Source organism: Triturus cristatus, chromosome 9 (genome assembly GCF_964204655.1).
Source record: "Triturus cristatus chromosome 9, aTriCri1.1, whole genome shotgun sequence".
In the NCBI taxonomy this organism is placed as follows: domain Eukaryota; kingdom Metazoa; phylum Chordata; class Amphibia; order Caudata; family Salamandridae; genus Triturus; species Triturus cristatus.
The window spans coordinates 42,796,682-42,819,548 of NC_140592.1; the positions used below are offsets into that span (position 1 = coordinate 42,796,682).

Consider the following 22,867-nt stretch of genomic DNA (forward strand, 5'->3'; position numbering starts at 1 on the left):
AAAAGTGTGGTCGACATGTTTCAGCCGGAGCGGTCACTTGACCCGGCTTTCATCAGGACCGTAAAATTGAAAAAAAGCTACTGCCTAAAGTAATCCCATAAAGTGAAAAAACAAATCCATGCAAACCAATTGTGAATGTCAAATATGTACGTGGCACTTGCCACCCTACCAGAAAAGCTCAAGCATTGAGCGTGAGGACAATGTCTTCATTCCTGAAAAAGAATATACACATAAACCTCATGCACATCAAAACAAAACTATTAATTGCCACCCGGCAGAGCTGAATCAGCAATGCCTTCAGTATCAAACAAACTCTTAATGATGTTTGGAAATACAATTTGTATGTCAGAAAAATAGAAAAAACTAGAAAAAACTCACCCAGCTTTATGTGGGAGTAAAGCCTCACCTCACCCGGCTGACTGCTCGGAGAAGGAGGCACCGCTCTGTTTAAATGTGGAGAAAGAAGCCAGACAGATTGCCAATTGATACCCATCTGCTTAGAGCTCAACACACAGATTTTAAACATATTAAAAGGAACCTACAGTAATTAAAAAGTCCAAAACCTCAAAAACCTCCTGACTCCCAAGATGTAATTGGAATATATCTCTGCAAACCAGTAATATTTAGGGATAATGTCTCTTAGCAAACCAGTTATATAATAGAAACCAGTAACAAGTGAAGTTATGTATGGTTGTTGCCTATATAAAATAGGGGAATGCTGGGAATTAATAAAGGCTAATTATAGTGGCTAGACGTGTCCACTAGGCTCTACACATTAGATCTGGGAAGATAATCTGTTTTTAGAGCAAAATTAGCAAGAGCACTCATCCTCCTACCTTACCTGTCCGTCGATACCTCAGACTGACTCACGAGCTGTCTGGGAGGTATCGACCGGAAGGGGAGGGTGCTTTTTATAGCGCTCGCGTGTAACGTTCTAATCTGTAATCGAGATCAGCTGTGTGTCTCGATCGACAAAAGCGGACGTGTCCACACAGGAGCGCATGCGTCTAAATGAGACGCTAGCGGAAAGGCAATCCTCAAAAGCGCATGTGTCAGCGCTTTTACACTATAAAAATAGTCTCTGTCTGCCGAGACCCTGACCACAACAACAGTGATCAGGAAAAGCCGGTAACCAGCGTGATGAAACCGCAAGTAAATTTATACGAGGAGCATACCAACCAACGCTCCTCTAATGAGGTCCTCGTGCGTCTGTCGCGCATGCGCGAGGGATAGATGGCATTTACCCACGCATGCGTGCGCGTGAGACGTTACAACAATGGAACAGCTCTCGAGGACATATTAAAGACAAAAACAGGGTATAGATGTTGACCCTAGTTGATTTGGCAATGAAACAATGTAATCCGTACTGTTTACTCTCAACGGAGTGAGTAATTATGACAATGTGAATGAGATTGCTAAAACCAATGTCATGCAGAGTTGGTAAAGGTAACGTAAGGTGAAGTAACCATATGAACACGATGCCCACCAATCAATCCTATCGGGAAGAGTAGTCGTTATAGCCCCTCTCATACCAGTTAGGTACAGGACTGGCAACCTGATTATCATATCGGGGGTCAGGGTGGTAGTGATACCCAATAGAGTGATCCAGTACCCAAAATAGTGAATCGTGTGTTGCCTTTATGGTATAATCTGTCTAAGTCGTTAAAACAGAAATCCCCAAAAAGGGACGGACATGGCAAAAAAATCAGCACATCCGGACACCTGATCAATCGACATAAAAGGGTGTCTTGTCAGTGGAATGCGACCCCTGAACCATAAGGTTCCCACTGTGAGTCGACTAACTTAATGTTCACAATTAGAAATTACCGGTGGTCATTCAGTTGGTTGATAATCGAGCAGTTAGGCTGACTTGGGTGTAAACGGAAGCCCACGGTATGTTATCATTCAGTCCTTTGGTGTCAGTCTTCAGCTTAAACACCCATTTCTGTTCTTTGGCAAATAAGAATTGAGAAACGTCCGTTATATGTTGGGGAATAAACGGGCGTTCCAAAACAATCCACCTGAGGTCCTCAGCTTTGTGTTTTTTAGCTAGGAAATGCTCAGTCATACAGGTGGATTGTCTCATGCAGCGGATGGTACTTTTGTGTTCGCTTATGCGAAGCTTGACTTTCCGTGTGGTGTACCCTATATAATGTAGGGAACAAGGGCAAGTGATTCTGTAAATTACGCAATCCGAATTGCAGTTTGTGTGGTTGCGTAATATCCAGGGACGTTCTGTGCCTATGTCTACTGATGTAGTTTTAATGGTCTGAGGACAGACACTACACATGCCACATGGAAAATGGCCTCGAACAGGTGGTAATGACCACAAAGTATTGGTCTCACAGGTAGGATGTGATAGCGGTCTTGCGTGGACCAAACTATCACGCAAACTTGGGCCCCTCTTAAAGGCAAATAAGGGAGGCGAAATACTGCCCGCCGCTATGTTCAATATCGGCCAATGCTTACGTACTGTCTTCTGTATTTGGTTGGACACAGTACAGAAAGTAGTAACAAATGTAAGTCTCTCGCTGGTAGTCCTGGACACGGCGGTATCCAGTAGGGCATCACGATGGTTATTAGATGCCCGTTTCCAGGCTTTTCGTACTAGACGTTTAGGATATTGTCGCGATTGTAGTTGTGTTGCTAGTACTTCAGCATGTTTATCAAACAACTGTCTGGTGGAGCAGTTTCTGCGAATCCGCAGAAACTGGCCAACTGGAAGGTTCTCCCGGAGTGCCCTCGGATGATGGCTGTTGAATGACAACAAAGAATTTTTAACATGGGTTTTTTGTATAGTTCCGAACTCAATGAGTTTTCATGAACAAAGATGGAGATATCAAGGAAAGCTAAACGGTGTTTACTGTATTCAATGGTGAAACGTAAATACGCATTCTGTTGGTTCAACCAAGAATGAAAGGCATGAATCTCGTCACCTGTGCCTCGCCATACCACCAAGATGTCGTCTATGTATCTCTTCCACAGCACCAATTGATAACGATATGGGTTGCTGTGGTTGAGTACATAGTTCTGTTCGAAGAGATGGACATACAGGTTGGCGAGGCTAGGCGCGAAAACGCTGCCCATCGAAGTACCAGATGTCTGGAGAAAGATCTGATCTTCGAACTTGAAGTAGTTCTCCATCATAGCCAGTCTGGCGCACTCCATGATAAAAGGCACAGGGGTGATGCTATCCAAAGAACGTGCTTCTAAGAGTCCTCTGATTGCATCGAGAGTCTCTAGCTGCGGAATGCAAGTATACAATGACTCTACATCCAGGCTGACTAATAGATCGGTGTCAGAATTAAATTCAACCTCAGGTAAAATACGGAGGACATCAGCCGTATCTTTAAGATATGTTGGCATCTCAGTGACCATGGGTCTTAGAAACACGTCTACAAATTTAGACAAAGGTTCCAATAATGAACCAATCCCAGAGATAATGGGACGTCCAGGAGGTGGTCGTTGCTGTTTATGAATTTTAGGGAGGCAGTAGAAATAGGGCATGACTGGGTTGCTGGTCACCAGAAATTTGGCCTCATGTGATGTTATCCATCCCTCTGCCTCCCCTTCCTCCACCAGCTGTCTAATCTCTAGGGAGAGTCTAGATGTAGGATCTGACTCTAAGGCCCGATAAGAATTAGCATCTGACAACTGTCTAAGGCATTCAGCCCGGTAGACGACAGTATCTTGTAGGACCGTGGCCCCACCCTTGTCTGCCGGCTTTATAATGACCGACGTGTCCTTGCTGAGATTTTTGAGGGCAGTTTGATCCCTCTTGGAAAAGTTGCAAAAGGAGTGGGGGCGGGTGTCATACAATGTCATCAAGTCATGAACAACCGCCTTTTCAAAAGTAGAGACTTGTGAGGGGACCTGGTGAGGAAGAGGACTAAACGTACTTTTTGGACGTAATCCAGTATTGGCCACATCGATCTCGTTGCCAACGGTTGTTACTGTTGAATCTTTCTCTTTAAAGAAGAAATGCAGCCGAATCTTCCTGAAGAATTTCTCGATTTCACATCTCAGGGTAAAAGGATCACCTGAGTGTGTGGGAACAAAACCCAAACCCCTATTTAGGACATTCTGTTCATCGATCGTCAGGATTTTTGAACTAAGATTGACTACGAGGTCATTTACTCGCTGGTCGAGTTCGTGGGTGGTTGTTGGTTGCCCCTCCTGCTCCTGGTGTTGGGAAATGTCTGGTCTGGTTGCCAGTGTACCGTTGGAGTTCCTCTCCGTTTGCCTCTGCTGCGTCCCTGTCCTTGATCTAAAAAAGACTGATTTGGGAAGAATTGCTGCTGAGGTGGATAGGTGTGCATGTGTGGCGGAAAGGGGGGTGGTTGGTAGCCCCAAGGGGCCGGTGGCCACCATTGACTTTGATTGGGGTAAAAGTTTTGATTACCCCTCCTTCTGTTGTATCTCCGAGATTGACCTCTCCCTCTTCCTTGTGGTGCCCCTGACGCACCTGAATCAGACTCATCAGATCCACCTTCGGACCCGGATGAAGAGTAATTAGAACCGTAGCGTCTCCCCTTGTTGTTAAATGTTGGGGCTACATATGTGTCGCTTGTGTAGGGGTATATCTTTTCCCACGAAAATCGGGCAAGATCCTTCTTAAATTTGTCGATTTTGTTGATCAGGATGTTGTCCCTATATTCTTTATTGGTTTTATTTGTCTCATCCATTTGTTTTTTGAAAAGGGCTGCTGTGATGGTAGTTTTAATTTGCCCCTCCAAGGTTTGGATCTCAACTAGGATTGCATCAGCCTGACGTTTTGCCGTGCTGATAAGAATGAGCCAGTCACGGGTACACCGCCAGGCTATGAGTGACCAGTCTCGTGTGAACTGTTTGTCTGTGAGGAATAATCTCGGGGTATTTGTCACAATTAGCCCTGTAGGGGCACATTTCCCTCGCAGGTATTCTGTCATGACTAAGCCATGAACCGCGGTCCGTGATTGATTCTTCCGGAGATTAAGTAAGGTAGCCCAGTCATCCTTAGGGTTACCTGTGATCTCTGGTAAGGAATCTAGGATGCTGGGATTGTCAGATAAAATGCTACTCAAGGTTTCATCATCGAAGGCGAGGCCTGCAAAGTCTGCCATTATAGAGCAGAGATTTCAGGTCAAGGACACTAGGGAGCGGTATAAGACTACTAGAGATTTCTAGAGTCAAAGGGTTAAGACCCGCAGCCGTAGCTGCTCTCAGAACCAAAACAACAATTTTATAGGAGGGTCAGAAGCAAAGGGGGACTTGGTTTAAGGACTGAAGCACCTCCAATCCCCAATAGACACTATGAAACCAACAGAAGGTGCACAGTCCATTCAAAACAAAGATAGCAAACTAATAGTTATTGTAAGGGCGTATACGAGATCCTGCGAATAATTGAGACACCCCCCCGCAGGAGATAGGAGTCCATCAGCCCACCCTTACTGGCGGAGCATCGTTTTTTTCAATTTTACGGTCCTGATGAAAGCCGGGTCAAGTGACCGCTCCGGCTGAAACATGTCGACCACACTTTTTACACGAACCAAGAATTAGCCTGCAAAATTCATATCAGACTATAGGTTCTTTTAGATATGAAACTTGATTAATCCATATTAAACACATTTTTTGATCAAGTATTCATTTTTAACCTCACATCACTCTTTAGCACTGCACTTCACAGGAGCCCTCGACTACTTGGGTATACACCCTGGCAGGAGTATATTTTCCTTCTGGGTTTCACTAGCCTGTGCACCAGGCAGAGTCCTGGGTGTTCTGCGATCTCGGGCTCAGACAGTGATTCCTTGGAGTTCCAGATGACGATGCTCCGCCAGTAAGGGTGGGCTGATGTGTTGTAAATTAAGGCAGAATGTGATTAAGCATTCACTGAAAACATTAGTGTTTCCCTTTTATCGTGTTTTCCTCATTATGTTGGCCGAAGTCCGGACTCCATTTTGTATTGACATGCTGCCACGTGCTCACCACGAGGAGAGTCCGACCTCTGTGTTAGTTGCTCTTGTAATCTGCCTAGCAACAGTTATAAATAGCTCTCTCTTGTCCATCTGGCGCATGCCCAGACTTGACCACATCTGTTATAATTAGCTTTGCTTGACCATGTGTTTTCGCGGGCCCAAGGAGTGTGTTAGCTCCGCCCATGTATTGATTTGGTATCGAGAATGACCCTAAATGGTAATGTTCTTCGACTTCATGTGGTATCCACCCACTCATGAGCCCCTCTGTTGTGTATAAAAGGGGACAATGTACGCAAGTTCTGTGTGCTACTCCTTGCAATACTGAAGAGTGTTGTGTGGATTGTAGGACCACCCTTAAGGGTTAATAAACGTTGTTTTTGTACTTTGCAGTTTCCGTGCCAACTTCCTTATAGATTTCGTTACAGAAGAGCGAACCCTTGTCTCTTGCGGGCCTAGCTGGGGCTTGTATTCATCAATTGGCGCCCGTCACGTGGGGCTCATCGGCGACTCGGATGCTCGAAGGACTGGTCGCGACGAAGGTGAGGAGTTTGGCCGGGGACGTGATCACTGCCAGCGTCGTCTTAGCCCTGGCATCCCGAGGTTTTTCTTCCTTCCCTTCCGAGCTGACCATCTGGGTGGCGCCGGTCATCGACTGAGACCTCTTCTGTCGGTCCTGCCGTGAGAGCCGTTTGGGCGATTGTGGAGCTTGGCAGTTGGAACCTGGACTCTTGATTGGTAAGAACCGTTGTACGGTACTTGCTCCGAGTTTTGAAGCCTGGTCTGGCTATTTGAGTTTGATTGATGGTGACTAGTCATATTTTGAATTTGTCCTTGTGAAAATATATGCGTTGCAACACATATAGGCAGGTAATGTGGAGAAATTTCTCCGGAGCTGTGTAAACTTGGAACGGCGCAACGATTAAGTGCCATTTTTCTTGATAATACTGCATATTTTGCATTATTCCTAGCATGCCTGCTTTTAGCGCACTCCGTAAGTGGTGCTGCTGTTTGGATAACCGGTTGAACCTCGAGGAATCTGCTCCAGCTCCCCCAGAGGGGACTCCTAATAGGGATATGTACGTGAAGCATGGTCTTTCTTCCATAATGTACAGCACGTTATGGAGGAAATATACTAGGAAGGATCCTGAGTTGCGATGGCCTTTGTATGGATCGTTTGATATACGTAAGATTGAGTATGTGGAACAGTGTATGTGTAAGCGACGTGCTCGCCAGGATATGTTTGAGTGTGTGCGATTATGGGTGAAGGAAGTGCGTGAGCGAGAGAAACGTGAGAAAGCGCTGTTTGATAAGGAGCAACGAAAGAATGATCATATGCGAGCGCAGGAAGCGAAGCATCGGGAGGACAAAGAGCAAACGGACAGACAAGAGAAAGAGCGTAGGCTACAAGTTTCGGGTCAATATGTTGTTCGCCAGCCGCTTTATCCTGTCCTTAATAATCCTGATGATGATTTTTATTTGCTAGATCGCTCTCCGCCCCCTTATGTTGGCGCATCCGCTCCGCGGCCGCAAGATTCTGACCCGGCTTCGGGTAAGGTAGACACACGGTCCATGCTGCCGGCCGAGCAAATGGCTGAGCTTCGGCAAATTTCCTTCCGTGCGCTTAAAGGCAAGGTATCCATGGAGGAATTATTTCAAATTTGGGGGCCATGGCAGGAGAGAGATAAAGTGTATTTTCTGGGTCATTTCGCGGATGAAGTGATTAATGCTTTCCGAAAATATTCTCATGTTTTTGAGCCTGACGAAGTGTCTTCGGATGCCAGAGCAATACGTAACGGTGCTTTTTCTCCCTCTAAGGCTCCTGAGGCGGCTCGGCGGCTGTTCGCCTTGCGGGACGAGGTGCTGGCCCTTCGAGAGAAAGCACGCCAACGAGCGGAGGAGGAGAAGCGGTCGGATTCAGTTGCGGCAGGGGGCCACCCATCCACCTCCCAGTCAGATAAGGATAATGTAGTGCATGCTAAACCGATGCGAGAGGCGGCACCTTTGTATGTCCCTCCGAAAGGAGCAGGGACTAGCTCGGACATTAACTCCGCCGATGCTAGGGGATATTTTGTGTATAATTGGGTTTATACTCCTTGGCATAGGGCCGATGTTATGGCGTTAAAGAATGCATTGCCTGACCCCCGCAAGAATCCAGCGGCCTTCTATGAAGAAGTCGAGGGGGCCTTGAATTCTTGCATTATGACCTTAGCGGATATAGATCTGTTCTTTGGCCTTATTCTACCACCGGACACGTGGCGGTCTGTCCGAAAGGTGGATGATGCAGTTGCTTTTAAGGCCCGGTGGTCTGAGCTTGAGGATGAGGATAGGGAACGGAAGCCCGCACAGAAACCACCCCAGAATATTCTAGATCTCCCTGCTGCTATTGTGGCTAAATTGAAAACAATAATCCCCCCTAAAAAGATTGACTGGAATATGTTAGCGGCATGTAAGCAGAAAGTTGATGAGTCAGTTGCAGATTTCTTCACGCGCTTCGAAGAAACGTTCCATGACTTTAGTGGCCAGTCGCTTACCGACGACACAGGCCGCCACCTTTTCGCGGACAAATATGTGGCCAATCTGCTGCCGGCAGTTGCGGCCCGGTTAAAAGCGAGTGAGAGTTCTTGGTCCTCCGCGACACCGACGGCCCTTCTGACCATCGCTCAGTATTATGAGCGTCAGGAGCACGAGGCGAAGGGCCAGGAGGAGAAGAAATCGAAAGATCTCAAAACCAAAGTGATGTTAGCACAAGTATATGGCCCGCCCCGCCGGGGTAATAATAATAGGGGAAGGGGCGGATCTTATGGTCCCCCTTCGGGCCGATCTGATTTGAATAAGAACCAATGTGCGTACTGTAAGCAGTTGGGCCATTGGGCCAGGGAGTGCCCAGCATTGCGTGCTTCGCGGCAGGGGCACACTCCGGGTGGCCAGAGAGGTAGAGGGGGCTTCTCGAACTTTAGAGGGAATTCTAACGATAATGTCCGTTTCGACACTGCTGGGCAGCACCGAGATAGCTCAAACGTTTTCGATCGCCAGCATCAGTATCATGTATCGGACATCGATCACTCGGGATATCATGATTCTCAGCATGCATAGGAATGCGTAGGATGGGGGTCCGAATCAGTTGAGGTGCCGGTCGATCAGACGGGTCCTTATGTATCGGCTGAGGTTTTAGGTTCTACTGATCAGTTCCTAGTGGATACAGGAGCGACACGTAGTGCATTGTCTAGGTACTTGGTTCCGGGGGCTCCCCCATCCGGCTCAATAGTTACATCGGTAGGGTTTGACGGTACACTCTCCCGAAGCCCTCTTTCACAGCCCCTTGCGTTTAAAGTTGATTGTTTTTCTGCGCCTTGTCCGTTTCTGCTTGCTCCGTACACACCGGATAACATTATGGGCCTTGATATGTTAAAGTACTTTAGGGCTACAATTCGTTGTTCCCCTGAGGGTGTGAGGGTGATTTTAAATGACAACTACCCCCGATCTGGGCGGATGTGTACGATCTCAGAGGATGCGTTGTTGGCTACCCTCCCCCAAGCTTTATGGGCGACTTCGGACACAGATGTCGGACAAATGGTGATTCCTCCGGTCCACATTAGTGTCCAGGAGGGGGCGGTGCTACCACGCCTCCCACAGTATCGTATTTCCCAGGAGGGCGAGGAAGCTCTCATACAGATTGTGCAGGATTTGATCGCAGTAGGAGTAGTGGAAGCAGTTCCCTATAATATCTGTAACAGTCCGATTCTCCCTATTCTGAAAAAGGACACGGATGCAAAGGTCTATCGGTTCATAATTGATTTGAGGGAGGTAAACAAGATCGTGATACCTCAGTACCTGGTGGTTTCCGATATCACGACGTTGCTTACCTTGGTCCCGCCTACGGCGACCGTGTTCTCAGTGATTGATTTGAAAAATGCCTTCTTTTCTATTCCCATTCACCCTGATAGCCGATTTCTTTTTGGGTTCACACTAAACAACAGATCTTATCGTTTTTGTAGAATTCCCCAGGGCTACACAGAAAGCCCTAGTATCTATAGTCAGGCTTTGAAGCGACAGTTGGATTCCTTTGTTTTACTCGAGGGGGTCGCCCTCATTCAATATGTCGATGACATCTTGTTGGCGGCTGACACCCTGGAGTTGTGCGAGAAAAGCACGCTATCCCTACTTTCCTTTTTAGCCTCCCACAATCACAAGGTCTCTAGGAAGAAATTGCAATTCTGTAGACCAAAGGTGACTTATTTGGGTCACCTTTTGTCTAAGGAGGGGCGTGCACTCACACCAGATCGTATCCAAGTAATCTTGGACACACCGAGGCCATCCACGCAGAAGGATGTGCGTGCATTTTTGGGCCTCGTTTCTTTTTGTAGACAGTGGATACTGGGGTTTTCACACACGGCTAAGCCATTACTAGCCTTCTTGACAAAAGATACGCCTATCCCAATCCCTTGGTCAGATGAGTGTGATGCTGCTTTTCAGCAATTGCGACAGGCCCTTTGTTCAGCACCAGTGTTAGGGACCCCTGATTATGCGAAACCCTTTTCGTTGTATGTGCATGAGAAAGATGGATGTGCATTATCAGTTTTAGTGCAGATGCATGGTGATAAGCAGCGCCCTTGTGCATACTTTTCGGCTGTACTTGATCCTGTCGCCCGAGCATTGCCGGGGTGTTTTCGCTCGGTTGCGGCGACAGCTGTGTCAATACGGCAGAGTGAAGGAATTGTATTGTCCCATAAACTGTTGGTGTTAGTTCCCCACGCTGTTGATGCCCTGCTTAATCAAACAAAGACGCAGCATTTGACCAGTGCCCGTTTAACGGGATATGAGTTGACGCTTTTAGCTCCTCACATTACGTTAAAAAGGTGCGTGACATTAAACCCGGCCACATTGTTGCCATACCCCGAGACACAGCCTGAGGCACAGAAAGCGCATGATTGTATTTTTGTGACTGAGGAACAAACAAAGGGTCGTATTGATCTCCAGGATACGCCCTTTTCAGATGTAGATGGAGAGTTGTGGGTAGATGGATCATGCCTGAAGCTACCAGATGGTACGACTTCAGCAGCATATGCAATTACCACGTTACAGACGATAGTGGAGACAGCACGCATACCACAGAAATCAGCCCAAGCAGCGGAACTGATAGCGTTAACACGAGCGTGTGAGCTTAGTACAGGATTGTGTGTGAATGTTTACACAGACAGCCGCTATGCCTTCGGAGTAGCGCACGATTTCGGCCTACTCTGGAAGGAGAGAGGGTTTCTAACGTCACATGGGGTGCAGATAATGCATGGGGAGTTAGTCCACAATCTTTTAACTGCATTGACATACCCAAAGAAAATTGCCATTGTTAAGTGTAGTGCCCATAGGAAAGTAGTTGATAAGGTTGGAGAAGGGAATGCGTTAGCGGATCGAGTAGCACGGGAGACTGCGATGCAGCCCGGTACTACTGCCATGTATGTAGTGAAGTCACAGGTGGAGAGATGGCATGATGCGAAGGAGGAAGTGCGAGAAATACAAAAGACCGCTTCTGACAAAGAGCGGGAACAATGGGCTAGCGAAGGAGAACTGGATGACGAGGGTTGCTGGAGAAATAAGCAGATGGATAGATGGAAATTACCCACGGCTTTTGTACAACCTATGGTCCAGATGGCACATGGGCTAGCACATGTTGGAGCTTCCGCAATTGTGAAATTGCTTACCCAAGTCTGGGAGCATCCAGAGATTGCTAGCACGGCAAAGAGGGTGGTGCAGACCTGTATGATCTGTCTGAAGTATAACCCAGGGAAAGGCACGCGAACTCCAGCAGGAGGATTTGCGACACCCACTGCACCCTTTGAGGTTCTGCAGATGGATTACATCCAGCTTGAGCGCTGTAACAATTTGAAGTATGTTCTAGTAGTGGTTTGCGCCTTTAGTAAATGGGTCGAGGCGTACCCTGCGAAAGACAATACTGCAATGACTACAGCGAAGCTATTGCTGAAAGAGTTTTTCCCCCGATACGGCGTCTGTAGACTTCTGTGGAGTGATAATGGCCCTCACTTTGTAGCAGATGTTATAAAGTATGTCTTGAAGGGCCTAGGCATCACCCAGAAGTTCCACGCCGTGTTCCACCCTCAGTCTGCAGGACTAGTCGAGAAATATAATGGTACACTGAAGCTTAAGATCGCCAAAATTCAAGCTTCAACGTCTTTGACTTGGCCAGACGCTTTGCCACTGGCGTTATTGTCAATTAGGTCGGTGCCACACTCCCGAACCGGCCTTACACCCTATGAGATTGTATTTGGACGCCCAATGAACATTTGGGGTCCACCAAGGCCTAAGGCTGTGTATGATGTACCTTGTGTGATGATGAGTGATTATCTGGCACAGTTAACGGATAACTTGGTTTCTATTCATCAACAGGTCCGAGAGGCGCTCCCTGATCGGTCTACTGGCGAAGGACATGGTCTCCGGTCTGGAGATCATGTGATGATAAAGGTTTTCGACAGATCGAACAGTTTGGAGCCGAGATGGGTCGGACCTGAGCAAGTCCTTCTTGCAACAAGGACGGCTGTGCGAGTCTCGAACAGGAAGAATTGGATCCATTCCTTGCACTGTCGAAAGGTACCGCCCGGATTGGTGGAGTCTGCCGTGCTGACCGATCAACGAGACATCCTAGCAGCAGAGACAGGCCGTGCTGCAGAGCCAAACGACACTGAGGAGCTCTTTTCGGACCACACGACTTCTGGAGGAAGGCGATATCATCTGCGACCAAGGAAGTGAGGTTTCCAGTACCGGGACATACTGTCAGAACGGCCCTTGGGTTAGTGAAACGGAGAGCCAATGAGGCAAGGGGGGGGGGGATCAGCCCTGCATTAGTGTAGCGACACCCGTCTTGGCCCGCTGGTGAAGAAATCAACCGCTGCCCAAGGGGAAGAGTTCTGACAGACTTTTTAGTTTCAGGAAGATACCAGGGTATTGTTTCCTTTGACATGGAGAAGAAGAAAATTCTTTGTGCACTGGGGTTCATGCTAACAGTAGCTATCATTGGTATAACCACATGGTTTGTGGAGGAGGCAACTCCTGCCCGAGAGACACTTGTGTTGACGACTCCAGTGCCTGCGGAGCACTACTTTTACACATTGCCATACCAAGAGTTGAAGCATCGACAATCCTATTTGAATAACACTTTCATTCAGATGCTGCATCACACCCACGTTGCTACAAATGCTACGAACTGTTGGATATGTGGGATGATGCCAGCCCATCAGAAGAAAGGAGGTACGCCATTCATACCCCTTCCTTTCTCTCACAATGGCTCTTGTAGAGCATGGTACACTCTGTTGTTTGCCACTCGAAAACCGACAGTGGGACGATTGCTTTTCAGACTTAATAAAGAATGCCATCAGGACAAGAATGGATATCCACAAGCGAATGGGACAATTTGGGAATGGGAAGAGTACCGACCGGACAATGAATCCATCCCCTATATCTTCACGAACACCAGAGACACTGTGGGGAAGGATAAATTTGTAATCCAAGTAGCACAAGCCCAAGCGGACCTGTGCGTCCAGAGTGTGGGTTTTATCCCTGTCGGTGTCAGTGATTGTATAACTGTGTTAAACATTGATGGGTTAAATAACAGCACCTTCCTAGCATCCCATAATACCTATTTTGTATGTGGAAATAAAGGTTATTACCGTTTGCCGGCTGGGTGGTCTGGGGTATGCTATGTATCATTCCTATTACCTCCTGTATTCTTAGCACCTGCGTCATATCATAAGGATTTGAAATTGCTGAATAATGTGACTGTAAATAGATATAAACGTACTCTATCTATTGATGAGGTGGATCAAACAGATACCAGCTTGCAACAGTATATTGATTTTAATTTAGGACTGTTTTTCTTTGTTGGAGCCGCTCTGAATAGTAGGAAGATCCGAAGATTAACAAGAGTGGTAGAAGCTGTGACTAATCAGACTGCTGCTGCTCTTGGGAATCTTACGGAAGAATTACAGATTACCAGGATTGTTGCATTACAGAATCGTATGGTATTGGATGTGATGCTAGCTGATCGAGGAGGAGCCTGTAAAATTATTGGAAGTAGCTGCTGTGTGTTCATCCCTGATCATACGCCATCCGTTTATAACGCCATTAATAAGCTGCATAAAATAGCAGCTGAAATCCACACGGAAAACGGCACTTGGTCCTTTTCTGGATGGTTTTGGGCGTTGGTTACTGCCTGGGGATGGAAAGTCTTAACTGGTCTCTGCATTATTATAGCAATTCTGTTCTTTCTCTGTATGTGTATTCAATGTGGACCATTGTGCTGTTCCGTATGCATTTCATTTTGCATTCCAGATAAGAAAGCTATTGCCGATGTTGCCCGCCAGAAGGGTCTAGCTAAAGAGGTTAAAGGAATGATGATAATTGACATATACGATGATTATTCTTGGAAACCGGATGTCTTCAGTAAATGCTGAAAGGGTCGTCTGTTGTAAATTAAGGCAGAATGTGATTAAGCATTCACTGAAAACATTAGTGTTTCCCTTTTATCGTGTTTTCCTCATTATGTTGGCCGAAGTCCGGACTCCATTTTGTATTGACATGCTGCCACGTGCTCACCACGAGGAGAGTCCGACCTCTGTGTTAGTTGCTCTTGTAATCTGCCTAGCAACAGTTATAAATAGCTCTCTCTTGTCCATCTGGCGCATGCCCAGACTTGACCACATCTGTTATAATTAGCTTTGCTTGACCATGTGTTTTCGCGGGCCCAAGGAGTGTGTTAGCTCCGCCCATGTATTGATTTGGTATCGAGAATGACCCTAAATGGTAATGTTCTTCGACTTCATGTGGTATCCACCCACTCATGAGCCCCTCTGTTGTGTATAAAAGGGAACAATGTACGCAAGTTCTGTGTGCTACTCCTTGCAATACTGAAGAGTGTTGTGTGGATTGTAGGACCACCCTTAAGGGTTAATAAACGTTGTTTTTGTACTTTGCAGTTTCCGTGCCAACTTCCTTATAGATTTCGTTACAGAAGAGCGAACCCTTGTCTCTTGCGGGCCTAGCTGGGGCTTGTATTCATCAGATGGACTCCTATCTCCTGCGGGGGGGTGTCTCAATTATTCGCAGGATCTCGTATACGCCCTTACAATAACTATTAGTTTGCTATCTTTGTTTTGAATGGACTGTGCACCTTCTGTTGGTTTCATAGTGTCTATTGGGGATTGGAGGTGCTTCAGTCCTTAAACCAAGTCCCCCTTTGCTTCTGACCCTCCTATAAAATTGTTGTTTTGATGACATTTCCACACCTTATCGTTTGTGTGCAGTGAGACCGTATTTCGGTACAAATGTAATGGTCATTTCAACTGAAAATGTGTTGTCTTTAATGGGCGTGCGCTACCACAGCATGCAACCTATTTTTATTTTTTTTTCTTATTTATTTTCACAATAAGCATTGAAACACAATACTGTACAGTTTAGCATTTACTGTCGTTGATGTTGATACCAGGTCCATGTACATGCGTGAGTCATCAAAACCAACATTTAGTATGACAATCCTGGATAAAGGGGAGGGGGGGGAGAGGGATGTGCATATACATCACCGTCATGTTGGGGTTTACCTAGCGGGTGTTTGTGTTTCCCCGCTCGTCCCAATTCTTGGAGGGGTATGTTGCTGCGGGGGCGATGTGTCTTCCGTGTCCTGCTCGGTCAACAAATATGAGTGGAATGGCTGCCATATGTCAAGAGACCGAGAAGCCGGTGGTTGCATCAGTTCATATGTGTCGCCGTTCGTGTTGCAATGTGTCATGCTCCGTAACCAAGTTTTCAATGTGGGTGAGCGTTTGCTACCCCATTATATAGCTATTTCCCTTGTGGTGAGGAGGAGCGCAATTGCAACAAAGCGTCTTTTGGGTTTAGGGAGATCGTGTGTGTATCCCATGAGCCCCAGTAACAGGGAGGGTGCAAGTTTAATTTCAATCATACGAGAGGGCTCCGTAAAGACCACTCCCAAGTACGTACCAATCTTATCACATGTCCAAGCCATGTGCGCAAAATCTGCTTCTGGGGAATGACATCTGGAACACGTGTGTAGGCTGGATGGGTCCATGCGATGCAGTCTACTTGGTGTCACGTACGTGGGCCAAATAAAGTTAAAATGGAGCAACTTGTGCCTGTGATTAGGAGAGACTCGACGTATTTGTATACAGCAGCGGCTCCACTCGGCATCAGAGATGGCCCAGGTCCCACTCCCAGGAAGCACGCACTCCAGCTTCCGGACTGGGGAGTAGGGTCACGGCGGCCTTTTATAGCCGGGACATGAGATGGTCCCCACTTAAGTCTTTAATGATTCATGTAAGAAGAGGAAATTCAGGGGCTTCGAGCTGGTAACTGGGAATGCTGGCCCTAAGAGCCCTCTGCAGTGTTTGCAATATAAAGTGGTCCGTCACTGTGGCTTAATCAAAACAGGGGTCTTCCGTACGCAAAAAGACATGACCACTGGGGAACAGGTCTCCAAATGTTACCAGGTGGAACCTTTGCTTGCGTATGTTTCACCAGTGCCTCCTTTAGGATGGGGACCCAGCCGTTTCCCGCCAACGGTAATGAGGAGGAATACAAGAGATGAAACCCAGTCACACTGAGCAGTCGACGCCATGCCCAGCTCGTTGTGGAGAGTGTCTGAATGTCCTGTGGGTCACGTGGCACCCCCTCCGGCTGGAGTGTGTTTAGGGACGCTGGAAGTGTGAGATCTGCTTCTGGTAGAAGGTATGGTATCCTGGCGTCCGCATGGTATCAATGCCACGCAAAGCTTGCCTGCGCAACAAAGTAGTATATGTGGAAATTTGGTACCCCAAACCTGCCCCACTCAGACGGCAACATCAGGCTGTCTACCACCCCATATTAGCCTGCTCAAATGCGACCGTAGGTTTGCGAAAAAGCTGATATACAATGGATGGGGATATTCTGGAATAGATGCAGGAATTGGGCGAGGACAACCATTTTAATAATGGTGATTCCTCCCACCATTGACAGGGACAGTTTTAGCCAGCGCTTAACTTTGCGCCCCAGTCTCTCAACCACCGGGCCGTAATTGAGCTGCCGGATGCGGTCCGCGTACCTATGTATGTGAATGCCGAGATATTTAACAGAGTCGTCGCACCATGTCAAGTGGTATTCCGCTGTCCTGTCACAGGGCGCAGGTTTCAGCAGGAATACGCGTTATAACCGCCTCCCGCAGCCTGGGGGGGGAGCTCTCCCGATTCTACCTTCTACCGCCTCCTGATTAAATATCGACGAGGTGTGGGGCCAGGAGGGACTTAAACTTAAACAGCCTGAAAACCCGTCGAGCCCCGGTGCCTTAGAACCCTCCATGGCATCTATAGCCTCAATTATTTCGTCTTCTGTAAATGGTTCCGCTAAGAATTCGCAATGTGCCTTGTCAAGCCAGACCAAGGCAACCTCGTCCAGGTATTCCCTATAGGCCGTTGCGTCAGCTTTGGCTCTAGAGGTGTATAAGTCTGTGTAATAAGTGAGCACTTCCACAAGTACGCCTAAGTTGCCTTTTATTCGCAAACCGTCCTGCCCTTGCAATTCGGCTATGTATGTCTGCTTATGTGTTTTTTGCATTAACCTAGCTAAGGTCCTGCCCGGCCTCTCCCCCTCCCCCCTCCCCGTATCGCCTGGCCACCGCATATTTCCCTAAGTAGTGCGCCTCATGCTCTGCCGTCTCACGGGACTCCGCCATTAAGGATGCATTGTGTTGTAAGTGGGTGGGATTAGAGCGGGCAGCATCGCTGCCATCAAGTTCCGCCAGCTGTGTTTCTAGCTGTGACAATGTGCGACGTAGGTCCCAGAGCACCCCAGCGCTCTTTGAGCTGCATATTCCCCTAATGTAAGCTTTGAAGGCCTCCAATTGGGTGGCCCTAGTGGCCACAATGCCAGTGTTGAGTGCAAAATACTCCACTATCGGGCCCCGAAGTTCCGACTCGAACACTGTGTCCCTAAGAGCCATATCAGGAGATCTCCATGGTCTCGCCACCCCACTAGCACAAGGGATCTGCAGCTACATCAGAACGGGTAGTGGTCTGACAGTGTACGTGGTAGTTGACGGACTGCACTAAACCACTGCGTTGCTCCCGCAGTTAGGCGCCAGTAATCCAACCGAGTCCAAGTGTTGTGTGGGGTGGAGTAGTGTGTGTATTCGTTCGAGCTGGGGCTATGGTGTCTTCATGCATTGACCAATCTGTAAGATTCTCTTGTCAGCTAGTGAACGCCTAGCTCTAGGCTTTGTATCAGCTGTGGATGCTGTGCTGTCGGGATCTAGAAGTATGTTAAGATCCCCTCCCAAGCAAATCTGGTCCGTCCCCATGTGCTCGATTTGTGTATGGATGGCACTGAAAAAATCTGCTTCGTCAATGTTTGGTACAATAACTAGCAGCACTGAATGCTCTAGCAAACATCCATTGACCAACAGGAAACAGCCCCGCAGCATCTCTATGGACTGCTACCTCCCGAAAGGGAATCTGCTTATGAATCAATATTGGGACCCCTCTAGCATAGGAACTGTAGCCCGCAATGTATCTGTGTGCACCCCAACTGGCAGCCAAGGTGGAGTGGACCCATGGTGCCAAGTGCGTCACCTGCAGGAAAGCAATGTCCACTTGGTGCCTTTGTAGATAATGAGTTACTTGTTTATATTTTCGAGTATTAAGACCCCGGACATTCCAGGACATCATTGTAACATTAGCTTCTGGTTGCACTCTATTAGCCATTATCTGTATCAAAGATATGTGAACTATAAGGACCTGAATAGCTGTTACTGTACTGCAGTAAGAACAGTTGATGGAACCGTATTGCAAAAAACTTTCAACCCTCCACTATGGAATTTATTCATAAATGGAAAGTAAACCTTCTGCATTTCTGTGGTAAACCTAGTAATTGCATCTGCACTAGGTATGTGCCAACGTCTGTCGGAGCAACGGTTTGGGCCTTGGCGCCGCTGCCAGTCTTTTCAAATAACAGTTTGAGTTGTTTTGGGTCACCCCTGATCATGCCCTGCCCCAGGGTGCCTATACCATGCCTCTATGGGCAAGGCTACCACTGCAAACAGCGCAGCGCTAGTTCAATCAAGGGGCGCTGCAGGCCGATGTCCACCAGTGCCCAGACTCGCAGTTGTGGGGCCTGCAGATGTGTTGTCTGTCTCGTGGTGTGTCCCAATGTCCTCTTTCTTTATTTTTTTTTTTTTTTTTTTTTTTTGAGGGGTGTAGAGAGAGGCATGTGCAACAAACCAATGCCCAGTGGGTGCCCCGCTCGGGTGTATTGCGGCGCAGCGGCAGGGACGCTCCTAGGAGTAACAGCGGCGCCCGGCCCCCAGGCTCGCCCGTGGACCCAGTCACCACGGAGCATCTGGGGAGCGCCAGCGGTGCCAACTGTGTTTAAACTGAGGGAGCAGGACACCTCCACTGCCACCGCTCACCTTGTGATCGCCGTGTCCCCTCTACGCTGCGCCGCTTTGTGTCCACCTTCAGCGCCGTCCCTCCCTTTATACAGCGACCGCCGGCGCCATATCATGCAAGTCCTCGGCTTCACACGTGGGAGGAGGCCTGACCGCATGCAGTCCCGCAGCGCTGACTCGGTCACGGATGGTGGGTACTCCAGGGGTTGATCACGGCACCGGCGGCTGCAGACATCGCTCCCACAGCTCTGCTGATATTTTAGCTGCGGCAACCGCCAACTGGGTGGCAAAATTCTGGGGAACTCGGCAGAGCTTCAAGCCTATGCAGCCATCGCGGTCGGTGGCTTGAACACGCCCCTCACACACACACCATGCATAATTCACACTACGCCACTCCACCATGTCACATCACTGTACGACATGCCACTCCACTCTGCGCCACTCACTCCACAACACAGCATGCCACTCCACTCCAATCTACCCCACTTTACTGTGCTACAATCTACACCAATCTAGTCCACTCCAGTCTACCCCACCAAGTCTTCCCCACACCACTCCAATCTGCCCCATTCTGATCCAATCTATTCCAATCCACTCCACTATGATCCAATCTACCCTATTCTACTCTACCCCACCCGACTCAATCTAACCCAATTAACCCCACCCCAGTCTACCTCACTGTACCCCAATCTACTGCAATCCCCTCAGATCTACCACACTCTGTTCCAATCAACCAAGTCCACTCCAACCCAATGTACCCCAATAAAACCCACTCCTGACTACTATCCAATCTACCCCACTTCAATACAATCTACCCCACTCCACTCTTCCCCACTCCAATCTAACCCAATCAACCCCACAGTACGGGAGTGAAGGCAATGGTAAGGGTGGACCTAGTGTGCATTGTTTGCTATGCATGTTATGGCATGAAAAAGCTAATAAAAATATGTATTTTTTAAACCCAAAAAGAGTCTCACTTGCCTCTGTTATCATTAGATGTATTCAGTGAATATAGTTAGTTACATTGGCAGTGTAACCAGCACAAATAATACAATACAGAAAATCAGATAGTATCCTCTAGGCATGGAGTGTGTCAAAAGAAACCATACACTGTACAGTTTAAAAAGAAGTCGAACAACTGTGTCACTTAAAATAACTAACATGCACCCAGCATGAGAAAACAACATTGTGTGTTCACAGAAAGAGTTCGTAAATTGTGTACTACTTTTACAAGTTTGTTTTTAAGTTCAAATAAACCAATAATCCTATTTGTGCCAAATATGATAAAAGTTCTAAGCAAAAACACAAATGAATATGAGCAAATGCAAGATAATGAAAATACCCCAGCAAAAATATCTCCAAATAAAACAAATGCAGCGCAGACCATCCAGGATCCGAGCAAGAAGAACTCCTCACAAAAAACTCAAGCCTTTTTATTATAATCGAACAGTACATGTTATACAAAAATATTGTGACATTTAAAATACGGAACTTTAATCATCAACAGATTTCGAAAACTAAACTGCCATATCAAATGAAACACATTCTCTTGCTTTCCGTCCCAAGACATGTATTTGTTAAATACGGTTACACTTTGCATTTCTACGCAAACATTCATGATTAATGTAATCTTTTCACCAGAATGCCGAAAGCAGACTTTAAAATACATTGCGTTAATTCGTGTTTTTGCACATCATCTCTTCCTGCTCGTAACTTGGAGAAGGAAAGTTCATATAATAGACAATGAATACAATTCCTGGACGTGGCTGCGGAGTCCCAGCCTTTAAAAAGTTACATCTTGTGGGATACTCAAATGAGGAAGATCATAATACAAAAATTAATTCACGTTATTTTTCTGTTTAACAGAGTGCGAAACCTGTGCATTTTTTTGACGTGCACATTATTTAAAGACCTACAGCTAGCACTCCAAAAATGTCGAGTACATGTTTTTACTTGGTAATTAGCTCCCAGAGTAACACTTCATGAAGATGAAAAGGAACCTCAATTAACCCTATACAATTAAGGGGATATTATTGACCAAACTCGATTCATATTTCGTGAGGCGCCTTCATTTTTATAGGATTGCATCACCCAGCGTTGACTTCTCTCTCTGTCCCAAGTCCCAGTTTACTCCTCTCCCCCTGGATTCATGTCTGCACCTCCTCCCCAACCCTCTCATTTAGCTTTGTATCACTTAAGACTGCAGTGCTTACATTGAGTTCATTCAACACTTGTTTCTTTCCCAAAGGATAGTGGATTATCCAAGAAAGGCTTTACGACCCCATGTCAGCAAATGAGTTTTCCTCGTACTCAAGAAATCAGCAGAACCTGTGGGTATACAGATTGTTGACTAACGTTCACCATTTAATTTGAGAGATTATAAAAACAAATAGTCAAAAAATTAGTAATTTGAGGCCGCGCCAGTCTTCCTCGGTCTGTAGTTGACTGTCCGATCTAAAGTGACGCTGCTTTTACAGTGAGAGCAGGCCGAGCGTTTGCTCCTCATTCCGTAGCAATACATTTGTGATTTTCATACCCACAGCTTCTCGTGCGCTACACTTTCCCTAATCCAGCACTAAAGTATGCAGTACCTGAAAATACAGCTACGGTCCTTTCTGTGCGTGAGTCTGGGATGCAGCCCTGCAGTAGTGTCTAGTCAGCCTTCTGCCTGAGTCTGTGATGGTCTTTAATGCAGGCTTGCAGTAGTCTTGTCAGCCTTCTGCCGGAGTCTGTGATGGTCTTTAATGCAGGCTTGCAGTAGTGTCTAGTCAGCCTTCTGCCGGAGCCTGTCATGGTCTTTAATGCAGGCTTGCAGTAGTGTCTAGTCAGCCTTCTGCCGGAGCCTGTCATGGTCTTTAATGCAGGCTTGCAGTAGTGTCTAGTCAGCCTTCTGCCGGAGTCTGTGATGGTCTTTAATGCAGGCTTGCAGTAGTGTCTAGTCAGCCTTCTGCCGGAGCCTGTCATGGTCTTTAATGCAGGCTTGCAGTAGTGTCTAGTCAGCCTTCTGCCGGAGTCTGTGATGGTCTTTAATGCAGGCTTGCAGTAGTGTCTAGTCAGCCTTCTGCCGGAGCCTGTCATGGTCTTTAATGCAGGCTTGCAGTAGTGTCTAGTCAGCCTTCTGCCGGAGTCTGTGATGGTCTTTAATGCAGGCTTGCAGTAGTGTCTAGTCAGCCTTCTGCCGGAGCCTGTCATGGTCTTTAATGCAGGCTTGCAGTAGTGTCTAGTCAGCCTTCTGCCGGAGTCTGTGATGGTCTTTAATGCAGGCTTGCAGTAGTGTCTAGTCAGCCTTCTGCCGGAGCCTGTCATGGTCTTTAATGCAGGCTTGCAGTAGTGTCTAGTCAGCCTTCTGCCGGAGTCTGTGATGGTCTTTAATGCAGGCTTGCAGTAGTGTCTAGTCAGCCTTCTGCCTGAGTCTGTCATGGTCTTTAATGCAGGCTTGCAGTAGTGTCCAGGCAGACCCTGCGGCCCTGCGAGGTTT

The 22,867-nt window shown here is 47.3% G+C and overlaps 1 protein-coding gene across 1 annotated transcript in view; it reads left to right on the plus strand.

Annotated features, from left to right (window-relative positions):
- Window positions 1-22,867, plus strand: part of SLC25A20 (solute carrier family 25 member 20) — a 157,916-nt gene that overhangs the window by 14,741 nt on the left and 120,308 nt on the right. The window lies entirely within an intron of this gene.